General features: G+C 40.3%; 1 long non-coding RNA gene across 2 annotated transcripts in view; it reads left to right on the forward strand.

Annotated features, from left to right (window-relative positions):
• Positions 1 to 12,227, forward strand: part of LOC311582885 — a 454,031-nt gene extending 441,804 nt beyond the window's left edge. Inside the window, exons 3-5 of one of the 2 annotated variants that reach the window (XR_014774296.1) lie at positions 7,316 to 7,355; positions 8,859 to 8,930; positions 10,982 to 12,227. This is a non-coding gene — a long non-coding RNA (uncharacterized lncRNA). Of the gene's footprint in view, positions 1 to 7,315; positions 7,433 to 8,858; positions 8,931 to 10,981 lie in introns of those variants that run through there. The other variant, XR_014774297.1, reaches the window with a different exon arrangement.
• Positions 12,228 to 19,191: the final 6,964 nt, after the last annotated feature.

Genomic DNA, 19,191 nt, shown 5'->3' on the forward strand with positions numbered 1-19,191 from the left:
ATATCAGGTCCCAGGGTCTCAGACCTGAGCGAAGTATTTCAGGAACAACCTACCACACAGGGCAGAAGAAGAGTACCACAACTCCTTGTTCTTTGTAGTCTATTTTCCTCTGCAAAGTACAAGATCTAAGTCACCCCTTTAGTCACACCCAGCAGTAATTCACTTCAATTAGGTTGATAGTACGCTGTATGCCAAAAGAATCCTACCTTTCCACCCTCCCATCTATACCACAGGAAGCTGAGGTTAGGAATCCAGGCTGAAATGCATGCCTTAGCCTTTCAGCAAAGCACTGCATTGTGGGTTCAGGAGATGTATGATCTCTTACGGAAGCCATCTCCTCATTCCACTAAAGAGTTTAGAGGACTCAGCTCTAGCTACTGCTTCAGGCTTTCTGTAGACCTTGGTTAACAGGAAAACATCACATCATCCATTGATGGAACTTAGGATTTAGCAATGTAGGTAATCATTAAACAAAATTTTTCAACAATTATGCTAAACGGGGAATGAAGAAGACTTAGAGCAGGGCCCTGACGCAGGCTAAGAGCCCAGCTACAAATGGTTCTTCATACACGCAACTTTTATGTCTAAGTGATATGGAAATGATAGAGTTTAAGAAAATAAGCCGAGGTGTTCAGTGCAATGGAGACATATGTAGGAAGGCCTTGAATACAAAATAGGGGTGGGCAATCCAAGGGTCTACAAGAACCAATACTACTAAGGTTTTCAAAGAAAGCTGAGACATATGGCATGTTCTTATAATGAAGAGGTATGTAGGCACTTTAGGAATTGGTGTGTGTGTGTGTGTATAAGTGCACAAGTATGTAAAAATGCACATGCATGCACATTTGGGGACCAGAGGGCAACGTCAAGCACTGCCCACCTTGCTTTTTGAAGCGGGGCCTTTACATTTTCCCTGAACCCACCAAGTAGGCTATGTTGAACGGCCAGTGAGCCCCTGGGATCCACCTGTCTGTACCTCCTTAGTGCTGACATTACAAGCCTAGGGCGCCACACTGGATTCTGACATTCTAACTCAGGTCCTCATGCTTGTGTGACAAGCGCAATACAGAATGAGCTATCAACCTCCTGGGTTGGAGTTTTAAAAAGCAATAAGAGGCTACTTAAGATTTTAAAGTAATGGCGCAGTGGGGCAAAGGTGAGGACATTTACATTTTAGAGGGATAATTAAGCATCTGAAGTGTAGCAAGATGGATTAAGGTGGAAAAAAGAAGGGAACATAAGGGCATATTTTACTTGATGGTTATTTGAGAATCTAGGGCAATAACAATGTGTCAGATAGAGATGGCGGCTATATTAATGAGTGGATAGACTTCTCAACACTCTTCTGGAACTACACCACAGGAAGTACAGAAATAGAATACAAGAGAGAGAAAGGAATTAGGTATAAAGGACACTACGTTTTATCAGTTACCTTCCCATTATTGTAACAAAATAACTGAAGCCTTCAACTTATAAAGTGAAAAAAAGTTATTGGAATTCATGGTTCTGGAAGTTTCAGTACTCGATAAGCTCCAAAACTTTATGCCTCTGGCAAGGACAACATATCATGCTAAGAAGACATGTCATAGAAGACCATTCACCTCTTATGCCAGGAAGTAAGCATGAACAAATGAAGAGGTCAGGGTCCATATTCTTTCAAGCCCCCTTTTCCCAGCGACCCAAGGAGTAATCATTAGGTCACACCTTATAAAGACCCCCCAGCCCTTCTCAAAGACAGCATCTTTAATGCATGGACTCTGGGGATGTTCATCCAAACCTAGCATAACCTGCTGTGGTTTGTATTTTGAATGTCCCTCACAGGACACACACAAGATGAAAGCTTTAGTACAGCTTGTGATACTGTTGGGAGTTAGGAGAACCTCCAGGTGGTCAGGCCTACCGAGAGGAAGCAATGTCATTGTGCCATGCCCATGACATATATGCTCCTTGTCATGTTGGGCTGCCTCATACAAGGCCGAGCTGCCATGCCATGAGGCCTCTAAATCTACAAATACCAAAACACTTGCTTCATTTCAAAGTTGCAAAACGGGTGGGAGTATTTGTGATGGGAAAGCATGGAGCGAGTGCACAGGTGTTGATTCTGAAATGCTCACAACCTGTCCCAGTTCAGAGGATCTTTATTGCACTTTATAGTCTCCTTTGATCGGTAACCATGCTATCACTTTGGATCTCTTTATCCATCTTGAGCCTCAAGAACTGGTTATGTTAGCACAGCAAAGATAAGGCGTTTGGTTAATTTTTTTGAGAATGAATCTCATAGAGTCCGGGCTCTCCATGAACATGCAGCGTGGCAGAAGATGAATTTAAACTCCTGATTGTCCTGCCTCTTTACCTTCCAAGTGCAGGGATGAAAGCCTGGCCATCCTCCTAGGCTTGATAGCCAGTGTTTAAATGTGGTGTGTGTGTGTGTGTGTGTGTGTGTGTGTGTGTGTGTGTATAGTAGTAGTAGTAGTAGTAGTAGTAGTAGTAGTAGTAGTAGTAGTAGTAGTAGTAGTAGTAAACAGATACAGATTACTTTGCTTCCATTGTCATAGTTTTCTTGAGGAATTGTCTTAGCACTATGCAGGAATCTGGTTTTCCTATATTTGCCATACCTTTAAAAATTCTACTTTAATGAGTGTATGCTGCAAACCCATCTTTAGCCCCTCATCTTCTGAGCTGGTTTAACGTTGGGTATCTTGATAAGTAACTGCCCAATTACCTGGCTTTTAGAATTGCTGCATAGGGCCATGAAGCCTGAGAAATGTGCATGCTCAAGACCTCGGAGCCTCCCATATTTTTCATTCTTCCATTTTGAGTTTGAAGAATTGGCATGAAAATTGTTTTCTGACACTTCTTTTGAACCCTTAAATTATGTATCTATGACTAATAGCGATGTCTCAGGATGTTCTCTTGGAGAGGAAATCTAGTTTGAAAATCTGTCTTTTGTTTTTTATTCTGCAATTTCCTAAAAAGATCAGTTCAGGGATGTTCATTGCCCTGTCTTCAGCCTCCCGGCAGCACACGGCACCCTCCTCTGCTAAAATGTGCTTTCTTCATATATTCAGACAGGTTATTTTTGTTCAGCATTTTCACGTGTTCAAAATTAAAGCAGCAGCCAGGAAATTGGGAGAAGATTCCACGTGGAAGGAATTTACAATGGGGCCTTAAATCAACCCAAGGGTAAAGGTAGTCACATACATACACCGTTGCTATGCATAGGAAGGCAACTATAAGCACACACTCAGCCGAGTGAAGGCTGAGTTTGTCCTGCTCAGCAGGACCTACCTCATGGCTCTACACTAAGTAGCTAGCTACTCACAAACTCTTGAGCTGCGCATAGCCCCAGATTCTCCTCCCTGCCTTTGTCTAGGCTTTGTGTGATTTCACCAGTTTCTCCAACATCCCACGTTTTTTCTCTGTGGGTATTATTCATCAAGCCAGGCTCCCAGCCTTCTCCTACTCTCAAGCTTTCTTGAGCCACCACCCCTCTCCTTAACCAGTCCTGAGAGCATGTCATTGTAACCACCGCTCTTCAGGTGTTGTGATTCAGTGGGTCTCTTCTGAATCCCAGGCTAGCCCTCCTTCTTTAATTCCCAGTGCTTGCATCTGAATCTGACCATGCGGACTCTGCTACCTGATAAGAATGTGATTCCTGATGAAAGAAAGAACTCTGCCCTGTAGACCATGTGTCCCATAACTCTCCAAAGATCCGGGTGATAACTCGGCCATCATGACGCACCAATGCCTTACCTCAGGATATCACCTTCCCTATTGCTTTAGTTAACTTTACACCATTGTGACCCTAATAGTCAGCAGATACCAAGTTAATGAAGGAAAGGATGTTTTGGGTTCCTGGTTTCCCAGGGTCTCAGTCCTTCATGGAAGCCAAGGTCTCCCAAAGCAGACTCTCCCTGTTCATCTAATCTCATCCCAGTTTCCAGAAACTCCTTGTGTGGCTTGAATAAGCATAGTGCCCATATGCTCATAGGTTCGAATGCCTTATCACCAGGAAATGGCACTGTTTGAAGGAATTAGGGGGGTGTGGCCTTGTTGGAGAACATGTGTTACTGTGAGTGGGCTTTGGGGTTTCAGAAGCCCAAGCCAGTCCCAGTGTCACTCTCTCTTCCTGCTGCCTGTAGATCCAGATGTAGAACTCTCAGCTGCTTCTCCAGCACCATGTCTGCCCGCATGCTGCCATGCTTCCTGCCATGAGGACAATAGAGTAAGCCTACTTTCTTTTATAAGAATCCCTGTGGTCATGGGGTCATGGTGTCTCTTCACAGCAATAGTGAAGACACTCCCCCAATCATGCTACTATCTGTGCAATGAACATTCAGAATAGGAGCATGGGGCACCTCATGTTCAAACAAATACCATCTAAGTCTGGCTCTGGCTTTGGGCCACTCCCTGGACCTGAATTCCTCTTTACCTGTGACCCTGTGCCAGCCCATCACTGTCCCTCACCTTTGCTGGTCTGAGTCGTACTATTAATTAAGGAAAATAGCATGTACTTACTGGTAAGTATAAACCAACCAACCAACCAACCAACGAACCAACCAACCAACAAACAGGAAGCTTGCAAAAGGAGTATACAAAAGTTACTCAAGTGCCAACTAAAAGGATAAAGTGATCTCTGATGCCTCTTTCAGGCCCCAACTTTTGGTTAGATAAAACATACAGCATCAAATATATTGACATCACGGTCTGCCCCAGCTGTGCTACTTTTAATGTGGCTCTAAACACTATCAGTGAACCTAAGATGACATATAATACTTTTGTCTAATACTGAATGGAGAAATAAAGCCATGCTGTCCAGAGTGCAGGGTTACTGGTGAGGGTGGCTGCGTATCTTGGTGTCCTACAAGACCTTGGTATCTTCATAGTTGTTTAGCCTGCCCACAGAGTCTGTGGAGGTGCTGAGTCTTGAGTTTATTATGTCCTGCAGAATTCTTTCTGTGACTTGCTGTCCCCTGTGGGATATCTAAAGCACTTCCAAAGCTTGTTAGGAGCAGATCCTTTGTCCCTCCTATAGGCTCAGCTCTGCTCACGCAGTGTTTTTTTTCAGCATGGGTTTCAATATCCGAGGTTGGCTGCTCTTGGGGCTGTGCCAGCCTCTTATCCCTTGACCTTGAACTCAGATGGCCCTTGTGTTAGATTCTCTCTCCCAAGCATCTTCCAGTGGATTCCTACCATGGTTCAATGTTTAATTTGAATATCACCTTCTTCCAGATACCAGTTTCAAAATTTACTGATATGTGTGTGTGTGTGTGTGTGTGTGTGTGTGTGTGTGTGTGTGTGTCTTCATTCACTCAATTATGAATGGTCTCTCTGAGTTTCACATCAGTGAGTTACTAACACTTTGCCTCTTCCCTGAGGGAACTCCACAGGCTAAACATCCGGGTCTCAGTCATTTTATTTTCATGCAAAATTACTTTATATTTATGTGTGTGTGTGTGTGTGTGTGTGTGTGTGTGTGTGTGTGTGTGTGTGTGTGTGTGTGTGTTGGGTGTGTCTGCATTTGTCTATGTGAAGGCCAAAGACTGACATTAGTGTCTTTCCTGATCACTCTTCACTTGACATGTTGAGGCAGGTTTTCGTGCTGAACCCATATATTTCAACTGTTTTTGCTTGCCTATCTAATAAGGCTTTTCTTTCTTTTGTTTTTTTGGGGGGGGTTGTTTTGTTTTGTTGTTTTTAGATTACCATGTCTGCATCTCTTGTGTGCTGTGATCACAGTCGGTCTTCCATATCCACAGGCTTTTAATTTTTATTGCATATGTTTGTGAGGCACAGTGTGATAGTTTAATACATCTATACAGCATAGAACAATGCAATCAAGGTGTTAGTCATTTCCATTCTCTTAAACATGTCTTTGCATTGGGGACCTCTGGATTCCTTTCTTCTAGCATTTTATAAAGCATATAAAAAATGTTGCAAACACACTACAATTGTCCTACTATGCTGCAGGATACAAGCCCTGTCTGTGTAACCTGTTTGGCACAGTTACTCGCTTCCCTCTACCCTTCTCCCCTGTCCCCTTCCCTCGACCTTAATAATAATAATTTTGCTCTCTTCTTAAGGGGCATTATCTTTTCAGCTTCTGTATGTGAGTGAGAACATCTGGCATTTGACTTTCTCTGCATCTGTCTCTCATTTCTCTTAACATAGTATCATCTAGTTCCATCCACTTTGCCAGGAATAGCAGCAGTTCATTCCTTTTGATGACTAGATACTAGATGTATTTGAACCGATGCACATTGCCTTGCCTGTTCATCCACTGTTGGGCTCATCAGTTGGAGTCATGTGTTGGCTATAGTGAATGGTCTGTGACCACCAAGGGAGCCAATGTGTCCCTCTGATATACTGATGCTACCTCTTTTGAGCAGGTACCAGCAGCAGAATAGCTAGATTATGTGCTAGTTTTGTTTCTTTCTCCTTGTTCTTCTCAAGTCCAAGATCAATAAATATATAATAGTGAAAATTGAATTCAGATGAACTAAGAGACAGTATGTTTATAAAAAACAAAATCTAGCTCAGTGGTGATAGTGCACACCTTTAACGCCAGCACCCAGGAGGCAGAGGCAGGCGGATCTCTACAAATTTGAGGCCAGCCTGGTCTACAGAGTGAGTTCCAAGACAGCCAAGGCTACACAAAGAAACCTTATTTTGAAAAACAACAACAACAATAACAACAAAAATGCCTACAAATTATTTTTTAACCTCTATAGTTATAATGATATCGAAAATACAGTTTTACTTGTTTAGCATGACCCATTTGAGATATCCAAAGATACCTATTTTACTATATTTAAATATTACTTAATTTCCATTTACTCAATAGATTTTCCTTAAATCCTTGATTTAAAATTTATGTCACCAAAATATTATTACTTCATCCATCTCCACTGTATCTCCAGGATTAATTAAGCTCTTATAATTCCTCTCTCCTTTGTGGATAGTGTCTCACTGATGTTTGAATTATTTCTTCCCCACAGCCTCTTGAGGAAGAAAGGAGCCATCTTATAAAGGAAGTATAGGGGAACGTTCTATAATTTCTTATGTATAGAAATTTTAAATTAATTACTTTTGATTTCTCTTTTGACTAGCATGAATTAACTGCACATTAGTGATATCCAGAGTTATATATGTAATTTTTTTACTTGTTTGTATAAAAAATAAAGTGAATTATTTGTCTTTCTGTGTCTGGTATATTTTACTCAAATGATCTTTGATTCCATCCATTATGCTATAAGTTATAGGATTTAATTCTCCTTTATAGTTAAACTATATTCTACCTTTCTTTATCTTGCAGTGATGAAGGTGGAACCTACAGCCCTGTGCCTGCTAGGCAAGTACTCTGTAACTGATCTGTTGTGTATACATACTAATTTTTCTCTACTCCTTTGTCTATTGATGGTCAACGATTAGCTATTGTGAACAGTCCCCCAATAAACACAGGAGTGCTGTCATTTCTTTGAAGTGTCTTATTACCTTTGTTTATATGCCTAGAAGTGGATCATAGAACAGTTCATTTTTTGTTTTGTTTTGTTTTATGTAGGAACTCCACTCTATTGTTCCTAATGGTTGAACTATTTTCAATTCTGCCAGCTGTGTGTAAGATTCCTTCCACCCTTATATAGACAAAATGGATAGACAAAAATCTTGGAAAATGAGCTAGGGTTTTGATCTATATTAGTCACTTTGAACTTTACTTTGCCTAATGTAGTATGTCATTTTCCAGGCTCCAACAAATTCACAACTTCTGCCAAACAGTGACAGACCAACATCATTCAAGTCCACTTTCCCCTTTTAGACACAGAAATGCTATTCCAAGCTTCATTTACATTGTTATTCTGAGATTTTTCTCTCCACTTCAATTTCCTTCCTCTGTCTTCATTCTTCTCCCCCCTTTCTCTCCAAGTCCCTCAAGGCTGGTTATACGTTCAAGACTGGAAGGCTCAGACCAAGTTGCTTCTGATCAGTTACAGTCATGTGATTATCAAGGTCAGGAGGAAGTTAAAGAGAGATGCTGGGTTTATTCTTCTTGTCTAACGGTGGCTGGGTAATCTTTGGCATGTCATATATGCAAGAACATATAGTGACGTTGTCTGAAATGCCCACTTTCTGGGACTGAGTCATGACCACAGGGCTCAATGTCTGTCATACAACACATGTATTTACAGTCAGAGCTTGCTTAAACATTGTCTAAAAGGCCCATTGAAAGGTCATTTAAAACATAGACTGGACATCCATGTAGAGAATTGTAATATCTCACTGATCTTCAAGGATGTTATCCATGGCTATAATTTTTTTATTATTTTATTAATTTATTCATATTACATCTCAATTGTTAGCCCATCCCTTGTATAATCCCAGTCTTCCCTCCCTTCTGCTTTCTCCCTACTCCCCTCCCCTATGTCTGTGACTGAGGGAGACCTCCTCCCCCTGTATATGCTCATAGGGTATCAAGTCTCTTCTTGGTAGCCTGCTATCCTTCCTCTGAGTGCTACCAGGCCTCCTCATCAAGGGGACATGGTCAAGAATGGGGCACCAGAGTTCCTGTTCAAGTCAGACCCCACTCTCCACTCAACAGTGGAGAATGTTACGGCTATAATTTTAAGCTTTTATGGTCTTTGTAGAATACAGTGAAGAAATAATTAAAACCCAGGAAGTAACAGGCTTCTCTCCAATCATATTTTTTTTACTTTAATCACTGTTTGTTTGAATTTTTACTTCTTTTTTAAAAATTAAACATTTTTTATTTTACATATACATTTATATTATTACACACATATACAATAAACTAACAGTTACATAATTCCTCATTGTGTCATGGTTCTTCTTGCTATAGGTAGTTATCTGGGTGACTATTCAGGTAGAATCTTCTCATTTGGAAAGCTACAAACCTGCTCTCCAGGCATATTCAGGTAATCATGTTTATTCCTTCTCAAGTCTCTGATGGAGTTGAAGACCAGGTAGCTTAGTTTTACAATGAAGCTTAGTTGTTTAGGAGTTAAGATGTTTTTAGGTCTAGGTATGTTTTAAGTTGATAATGACAAGATGTGATAGAGATTGATTTACATTCAGAACTGCATTTTTTTTCTACTTGAACTTCACAAGGACTCCAATACAGTGGTTCTTGTTATTTTCCTTTTTTTTTTTTTCTTCCTTTTTTGCAAAAGGTAAAAGCAACTGTTGGAGAACTAAAATAGCTTATGATGTGAGATTTCAATGCTTGCAAGTGTCAGACAGAAGCCCAGACACGTCTGTTTCCATATTTATGTTTTATGTTTCCAAAGAATTCTGATATTAGGAATAAGAGTAAGGTTACCATTCATGAAGTATTTATTCAGAATGGCAAAGGGGATTACATATTGGAGATTATTATTTAATGATGATGTTAGTGTGGGAAATAGTAGATTGCACAGACCAACAAAATATAATGGTCTCACCTTTTCAGGCCTTCTCAGAATCCAGAATGTGTGAATGCAGTTCACTCTGACACTCCTTGGCCATAGGAAACTACTTATTGTATCTTTTCCTGCAGAATATCCTAAAACACACTCCCTTGTGGGAAATAATCTCTTGGTTAGTATCTATTTGTTCTATCAAAGGACCCACTACTTCAAAAATAATAATTGAAATTTAGCAAAATTCATGCCTTCGTAATCCAGGAAACTAATGTAAGGTGAAACCTGTTCTTTGAGTGGCCATCATTCTGATTATGAAGCCCTGTGAGCCATGGGTACATCTTTGTGTGACTGTGGAGTTAGAGCAGCCAGATCTACACAAAACATAACCTTCTGCATTCGCATCTCCCTCCTGGGTTTATTGTGCAGTGAGTGACTCCTGGGTACCAGAGCCCCAGATATCCAGCTGCTGTAAATCACCCGAGAAAGGTGATCATTAAATAGATTAAAATGCATGGAAAATGACCTACGTGTGGACTATTAGACTAAATGAAGCAGCTATGGCATAACGCCCCGATGGCTCCAGGAACTTTATTTAGATTTTAACAGCACCACTGTTGTGCAAATCACACCATTAAGGAGAATATTGCAAACCTCATCCCATCCCCCTTTGACTGAGGGTTTTGCAACTGAAATCCTCCCCCCCTCCCCCAGGTTAATACACAGTTACCTCCAAGAAGGCATTTTGAAGCTGACTTTTTAGACCAATCTATATTTCCATGTGGTTCAGAGCAAAAGCTTATCTCTGTGTGGCATGTTTGCAGGAATAACAATGTTTAAATAATGTCTGAAATGGAGCATAAAAAAATCCTTTGTAACTCAAATGGACACCCTGAGAAATCTTGAGCTTCAGCTCACATTACTTTTTTTGATATTTCTTTCAATGGCTGACACTAAGACATCACTACTTTCAGAAAGTAACTCTCCAAGAGCCCTGTGCACGGGGTTTTTTTTTTTTTTTCATGTAGTTCTTGCTCACAAAGTCTCCTCCTAATGATAATAAATGACAATTTAGCAAGCAGGAATGAATGGTCAGAGTTCTAAATTTTTCATCAAATTCTATGTGAAACTTGGGTGTCTGTTTTCTTTTCCTATATCACCATATCACTGTAAAGGGGAAAGATTAAAAGAAAAACAGTGTATGTGTGTGTGTGTATGTGTGTGTGTGTGTGTGTGTGTGTGTGTGTGTGTGTGTGTGTGTGTCATTAAAGATGACTTCTTAATTGGAGTCATTTTGGAAGCCGTGGGGACAAGTTTGGAGGAAGAGAAAACAATCACAGTCAGTCAAGGTGTTTGTTTCTTACTTATTTCAAATACTATTCCTGTTTTCTTATAGAGAAATGAAAGAAGGAAGGAAGGAAAAGCGGGAAGGGGAAATGGGGGAGAGTGAGGGACAGAAGATGGAGTTTAGGTTGGTTCAGTGTCTATCCAGTGAGCCAAGTACCTCGCCTGTTATTTACCATCTTAGCGCAGTCTGTGGCATTTAATGTTTGTTGCAACCTGCCCAGACAGGCACGGCTGACTCATCTTGGTTATTCAAATGGCAATTTGAATGGACTCACTAGCACATCATCAGGGAAGAACCAGCTCTGGAAACTCCTCCCTTCAACAAGCCTGTGATCTTCCAGCTGCATTCTTCCGCTGTGTTGAATGGCACACGTGTGTCAACGAAGAGAGCACCAACAGTAAACAAAATCGTAAAGCGCCGTGACAGCTGTGCAGTGGGGAGGAGCATTGGTTACAGATGTTAGCAAAGGCAGTCATGACTAAGCCTGGATCCCATTTGCAAAATTGGAGAAAAATGGAAGTAACACAATTAACAAAATACTTAAGTATAGCAAGCAGTCTTAGGTGTGTTACTCATTCCACACTGAAAACCTACAATGCAGACACTCCATGTCCGTTTTCCAAACGAGAAGAACAAAAGCTCAGAGGTATGAGCTGCTAAAAGCCACAGGTAGTGAGAGCTGATCTGAGAGCAGTGCTAGACTGCAGGCTCCACAGCCCACCTCAGGAATATATTATACTGTTTAAATACTATCTGCTAGAAAAGCATGGGGTTGTCCTACTTTTGTTTGTGACTAGTCTGTTCACTGTGGCACTTAAGCAATGCTATTGAGGTAATTCACTTTCCATATGCAAACAGTTTAAATATAAAATTTAAAAGTGTTGAGCAAATTCTTTGATTTGTGTGACAATTCAAACTTTATGATTTTTTTCATGCTTCTGAAACTATACAACACACAAATTCCTAGGTAACTACTGATTTACTTTGTATCTTTTGGTGTCTGTATCCTACACAAATTAGACAAATGGGCTCACATAAGATATAGCTGTCTGTGAGAGTTCATTGTCTAATCTCTTAATTTTAGCTGTGCTAGGGCGTACGAAGTAGTATTTCAATGCAACTTTGATTTGCATTTCCATGACAACCAAGGATGTTATATATGTGCCCATATGCTAATTATCCATTTGTATATGTTAAGGGAAAATAACTATCCATATTTTACTCATTTTATTGCTTAGTTATTATTGCTATTATTATTTTCAATTAATTTTTTTTTATTTTTGAGAAGTTGACATATGCCTATAATGTGTTTTGATCAAATATATCTCCCACCCCTTCTTTCCAAGTTTTCCTGTCCCTGGCCCCAGCCCTCTCAACTTTAGGTGCATTGTTTTTAGACCCACCTACCTAGGGATGCCTGTATGTACATAGGTGTGGGTCCATCTAATGGAGCATGGGTTGTCTCCCAGGGACTGCATCACTAAAAAATAAAAATAAATAAATAAATAAATAAATAAATAAATAAAAAGCAAGGACTCCTATTCCCCTACCAGCCATCAATTACCAAATGCCCTGGGCTATGGGTGGGACCCTTATAGGGTTTAAAGGTTATAAGGTTTAAAAGGTCCTCATCCCTCATTCATGTTGGGAACTTGACTGGCTTGAACCTGTGCAGATCTTGTGTAAGCAATTGCAGTGGCAGTCGCTTCAGTTGTGCAGCAGCAGCAGCATCGCTCTGTGTGGTAAATACTCCTTCCTAGAAGTCCACCACTACACTTGGATAAACTCTAGCTACCTTCTGCATGCATATTGACAGTAACTTTTGCACCACAGACATTTTTAGTTTTGACGTCATTTTTATTCTTTTTTTCCACTTGTGTTTTTAACGTCATGCCTACGAAGCTCTTGCATAAGTCAAGGTCAGAAAGTTGTAAAGAATTGATTCTTTGTTAGATACCCAGCTGTTAGATACCAGCATTTGTAGCTAACATAAGAAAGTTCTGTTACTGGCTTTTCCTTCTACATTTAGTAGTGATGCGACTCACAGAAATTATGCATTCTCTGTTTTGTATCTGTGAGCCTAATGGTCACCATACACACATCTCACTGCTGATGAAATGAAGACAATATGAAAGAATCCCCCAAGTGAATCCCCCACAGTATTTACAGTATGTGGTTATTATTGAACACACAGCCCACACTCCAATAACTCCACAACGTCATGCTGAAATTAAATGATTAATTCTAACACTGAGTTTAAATAAATAAGGAGCAATTCCATATATTTAATGCCCTCAGTACTCAAATAAAGCCCATGAGACACTACATTCTTCAGCTGCTATTTAAAGGGCACTGATAGAGGGGGCTTATTAGAGGTGGGAAACTTAAGTATAGCACTTTTAGGAAACAGATTTCTATGTGACGGACAACACTGCTTTCACACTTATTAGAAAGAAAATCCAGTTCTCCATATGGCATATGCAACCCCCACACTCAAAATAGAGATGTGGAGAAGATTCTATTTCTTGAGCAGTGTTGAGGATTCCTGTCTCTATATTGGATTTCTCTTTGGGATTCGTTCACTCTGCATATACTATTTGGCCTTTTTGTCCCGTTCTTTTCCTTTATTTTTTGAAAGGGTTTTCTATTTTGCATCTAAATATCAAGTTGCATATTTTTATTTGCTTTCAAAATGACACACTCTCCTAGCTATCAAAATAAATAGAATACACCATTATTAGACATCATCCTTAAGTCATTGTCAACACAAGCACAAAAACCGCATGTCTATTGATAATTCAAGGCCTTGGGACACAGCATGGGTTTCAAACTCACAACAGTTATGAGGGAAGGATCTTTCTTCAAAGTAATGAAGGGATGCTTTGTCAGGAGCCGTAACTGGGGGGAAGAAATCTCCTTTCTTAAAAACTATCAGCCTGCAGAACCCTGGGCCCTTCCCTCATCTAACTATGTTTCACACATATCTCTCAGTCTCTCCCTCTAATGGAATTTCACCACCAGCAATTACTCAGACTACTTTCTCTACAGCTCTTTTGACTTGCACCTAAGAAAGCTTTTAATCTCACTCTTAGAGGGAGCATCCCATTTCTTCTATTTCCCACTTCCCTTGAAGAGATGAATTCCAAAGACTTACCCTTATTCTGCACGGGGACAGAAACACGGGATGATTTAGTTTTTGACAACTTCCTCCTGTCCTTTGATAACCTCAGAGATGTCCCTGGAAATGGCACCGATCTCCTTTCTTCTCCACTAGCTGAAGACGGGCTTCCCTGAACCCCGTTGGTTCCTTTCTCCTTTCAGATGGGTCCTGCTGGTTCTGGTTTCTAATCGTATACAAACCTGGGCTTCATTACTCGCTTGCACACAGGTTTATGTTGACCTCTCTTCTTGGTCTCTTTTCATTATTAGGACTAGGTCATTTGTACACAGCAGAAATGTAAATTCTGAAGCAGGCATGTGTAAGAGCATGGCATGTTCAGTAACTGTTGAGAGCTTCCTTGTTGCATCTCAACATGTCGGATGGCATCATAGTCAAAGCAGAGCAGTAAGCACTCTAGATCTTCCCGCAAAGCCACTGATGTCTTGTGGGTCTTAGCTGTAACCCTTCATGGAATCCTCCAAACACCACCAACACATAAGCATGGGGACTGCATTTCTAAAACATATATTTCTGGGCAACACACTCAAGCCATGGCTTTTACTAATACCAAACTGCTAGGAGTTTTAATAATATGCCAGATATTTCTCCCTTACACAGTGTGCAAGTGTGATCTCTGTTTCCTGGGATTACATATCTTCTCTCTTTTTCAAGGTGCAAACCCATCCTATTCGTTTTTTTTCAAAAGTAACTTAAGTTTTAAATATTTAAAAGAACTTCCCTTAGCAATCTTTCTAATAGTCACAGCTGTTTTTTTTTTTCTACTGCTGCCCTCACACACATCCTTAGAATTAGATTTACTGCTCTGCATGGCTGTATCTTTGCTATATTTCTGTCTTCCATTTCTACACTTAATTTATTGATGGAACAATCTAGTTTATTTCCTTATCTTGTGGCAGTTTCTACTACTTGGAATGGAGTAACAGCTAATTAGTACTTCATAAACTGGTTTAAATAGAAAAGAAAGAAATGAGAAGTTTGTGACTCTGTGTTTTCATTTTAAAAGAAGACATTTACTAAAATGAGTTAACCAAAGCATTTGGAACTTCCTATTGCTGATGCCCTGAAAAGTGTGCATTGTGCACATCCATGCAGCACACCAGAACCTTGCAAACTGTGCTCACTAGTGTAGCCTTAAAGGAGCATCTCATCTCTGTGGACTCCTCTGGCAGGAACATCAGGTACAGGAATAAAGGAGACAAGGTGAAAATCTAGACAGAGAAAGAGAGAGGAAGGCATGTTGCAATTCATCATCATGTGAACCCTGGCACCTTGTTTATTGTACATTAAGGACTGTACTGATGCACATGTTTTAATGAGTTGGAACTGAAAATATTCTTTCTGATTTTACTCCATCTGACACCACTCTTGCACCCTGTGGACATCTTGCTTCATTCTTACTCAATTTTTTTTCCCTAGATCCTTCCTTTTCTCTTTCTTAAGTGATCAGCTGGGGCCTCTTTATTCTCAGTGGCTATTGCCCAGACACTGAATTTGTCTTTCCTCAGAGACTGTTGAGCTAATCCCCCTTAATCAACAGGAAACACTAAAACCAAGGAAGTGTCAAAGGGTACCAGCAAGCTTCCTTTGAAGCTCGTCATCCATGTAGAATGACTTGACATCTAATGGGCAAGCAATTACACCTAACAACTGTTTGATTTGCTCTTTAGAGTCATATATCTCTCAAAGCACTACCAATAGGATCTTAAGAGGTTGTCTCATACTAGGATGTACCTAAAGCAAAGTCTTGGTATAGTCTTAAAATTATTATGTGGTTCCTTCCAGTTCAACTTACTATTTACTAACAACAACAACAACAACAACAACAACAACAACAACAACAACAACACAATAACAACAACAACAATTAAAAATCACTTTCCAGCCAAGTCTATACAAACAGAATCAAATAGAATGTATTTGGTGATTTTCCAGCATTTTTCTCCCCTTCTGCCAAAATCTAATCAGTTTAAAAACCACCTCTTTACTTTTCCTACTCCTAATTTGTGTCCTGGAAGTACAGAGCCACAGATTTTTCAAAACAATCCTTGGACCGCTGTCTTCTTTTGCCAAAATCCTCTGCTGCCTATTCCTTCAATGTCAGCTATCCATTTCTTTTTTTAAAGCAGTGTTAGTTTTATGTTGAGTATAGAGCCAAAAAAGACAGAACAAAGAAAGATGCCAGATGTAGGAAGATTAGATGATATCAAGCTAAGCATTGGAAAGGAGGACAAGACAACAGTGGTAATGTAGCTTTTTCTGAAGCAATGATCATGTTGAAGATATCGTAGCCTGCTTCACTCATTCTTCTCAAGCAGCCATGACACTGATACTGGGCTTTCTCTTGGAATACAACAGTATCAAGGACATATTTTCAATGAAGAGCAAGACTACGGACAGTCATCTTTACCATTTCTCAAAGATAAGTCATGGGATCTTAGGGACCCAGAACATTGTTTACTGTCCTGGAAGAAGTCTAAAAGCCTGGAGCATTTAATTAGGCTGCTTTTTAATGGTGCCCAAGTAACGGCTTCCCACTCCATAGTTGTTCCCACTGCGAGAGGTGATGGGTATCTGCTAACTCAAGTGGTATTGTCACACCAGTGGGTACTGAGGCCATCATGATACTGAAATGGTCCTTAATGCCATCCTTGGCTGTTTTTGAAGATTGGTTTCCTCAGTGACATTTGAACTTTGACATCTCAGCAAGTGGCAATGTTTATTCCAATTATTTGTTGACCTTCCTCTCCAAAGAAACATAGACAAATCTTTATGGCTTTCCGCTGAAAGTCAGTGGAGAGCTTTTGTAACGGGAAGAAGCCAGGGATCTTGACAAGCTTGCTACTCACTGCTGTAGAATCATAGAATAGTACAAAAATCTCAATTTTTGTTTTCTTACTTAATCCCTAAAGTTTTAGTTTTCAAATATTAATTTTAAAAAATTTATTAGCATTACCTCCAAAGGATCTTCTTTGTCCAGTAGATTTCTGGACTTCTTTTGGCTCACCCTGCTACAACAGTTGTCCAGATCACTATGAAGGCTGAAGCCCCCAAGTGTGGTCATCATTGTGTGCCCTGTCCCCTCTATCTATCTTGTGTGTTTGTGTTTGCAAGACATGGAGACACAGAGATGCAGAAAGAAGAAACGAGAAGGAAAAAGAAAAGAAGAAAGCTGGGCATGGAAAGAGGAGAAGATATTTGAAAAAGTCAAGAGAAAGAAGAAAATGTGGAAACAAAGGGCAAGCAGTCCTCTGCCAAAGAACTGGCGAGGTTAGCCAGTAACCTATTGTCTCAACTTCTCTTTTTCTGGCTGCAGAATGTCAACAAATAATTCGTGTAATTTTTCTTGGCGCTGAAACGAGTGCTATATTTTATTACTAGATTTCCCAGTGGTTATGTCCCTATGAAAAAAAGCTGCTCACTCCTTCTGCTCTTTTAAACATGGCCTCAGCAAGCCTCTTCAAGCAGGGAAAACATTGCACTGGTTGTCTTCTTCTGCGCATACCCCAGATCTCAGCACCCTGCTAAGTACTCTTTGCTGGGAGCCTGGGAATCCAGCCTCTCAACTTCGATCCTCCAGGGAGAATTACCTTCCCTCAAACTATTTCCTGTTGCAGAAAACATCATTTTTCTTTGTATCCTTAAGGAGAAACATAGTGATAAGAACAGTGCTAAGGACTCTGCTCTTTCCACTCCCCTCCAAAGAGATTACTGTTTCTTTGTCTCTCTAGCTCCCTGTGATTTTCTTTATTGCTGGTAGCCTCCCTCCTTCCTTCTCCCTCCTCCCTCCTCCCTCCTCCCTCCTCCCTCTCTCTACTGCCTCCTCCCCCTTCCCATTCCTCTCATACTTTCCTTCCCTCCACCCTTCTTTCCTTTTCACTCATCCGAGAGAGCTGTTTTAGCTGAGTCATCTAATCTTCCCTAGTTTCATTTTTCTCAGGTGAAAATACCATGTGTAGGGGAGGGCTTCAGAGTATCAGGGTTTTTTTTTTTCCTTCTAAAAACCTAAACTTCTATGTTTATTTCCAGCCCCCACACCTGCGATTGATCTGGCATCATTTTTACTGTGGAATGTGAGAGGTTTCCATACTATCTAGTCTCACTTCTTCCTATTTCCCCTGGTTCTCATGAGTGTCCTGACGGTGTACCTGGGCAGAATTTTATTTGAGTTTATCCTGCTGGAAATTGTTCTTTAATGTATGATGTTCGCCAAATCGGGGAAAAGGTCATTGTCATTTGAAATGCTTATGCTTCCCCAAATTCTTTCTCCTTCCCTCTAATCCTTTCTGTATTGCCTCATAGGTTTCTAAGGCTGTGTTCTCTCCCCAATACTATTTTTGCCTCTGCATTCTTCAGTTTAGATTATGTTATTGACTCATCTTTATTTTCATTTTCACTGACTTTTTTCCTTGTCAACTATATTTTGCTATTGCGTTCGTACAACAAAATTTTGAGACTTTTTTCTGTTATAAAAAAAGTATTTGCATAACTACACACAAATATATACATATAACCCATTGAATTCATATTGTTGCTGCTGCTGTTTTTGTTGTTGTGTGTATACTGCTAGGGCTGACCGCTTTGTATTGAGTAAGTAACAATAATAAAAAAGCTGTCAATTCAAGACTGGAAGGGCATGGAATGAGTTGAAGGGACAAGACTTATGAGGGTGTTCACTCTGCCTTCTTTAAAAAAAAAATACAACTTGAGACCATCCTCCCGAGGGTGTGACATGTCCCTCATGTGGTAGCACAATCCATATCAATCACCAATAAAGAAAATGCACTATAGAGTTGCCTATAGGCCAATCTTTTTTTTTTTTATTAATTTATTCTTGTTACATCTCAGTGGTTATCCCATCCCTTGTATCTTCCCATTCTTCCCTCCCTCCCATTTTCCCCTTATTTCCCTCCCCTATGACTGTTCCTGAGGGGGATTTCCTCCCCCTGTATATGCTCATAGGGTATCAAGTCTCTTCTTGGTAACCTGCTGTCCTTCCTCTGAGTGCCACCAGGTCTCCCCCTCCAGGGGACATGGTCAAATATGAGGCACCAGAGTTCATGTGAAAGTTATACCCGACTCTCCACTCAACTGTGGAGAATGTTCTGTCCATTGGCTAGACTATAGGCCTCTTCCCAAGCCTGTCGAGGATTGAGTCAAGTTAATAAAAACCAATCATCATAACAGGAGTGGAATATTGAACTCACAGTCTTTTTTTTTAGAGCATGGAAGGGCATGTGGATAGCAGTGAT

This window comes from Acomys minous, assembly GCF_964271855.1.
Source record: "Acomys minous genome assembly, chromosome: 14".
NCBI classification, from domain to species: Eukaryota; Metazoa; Chordata; class Mammalia; order Rodentia; family Muridae; genus Acomys; species Acomys minous.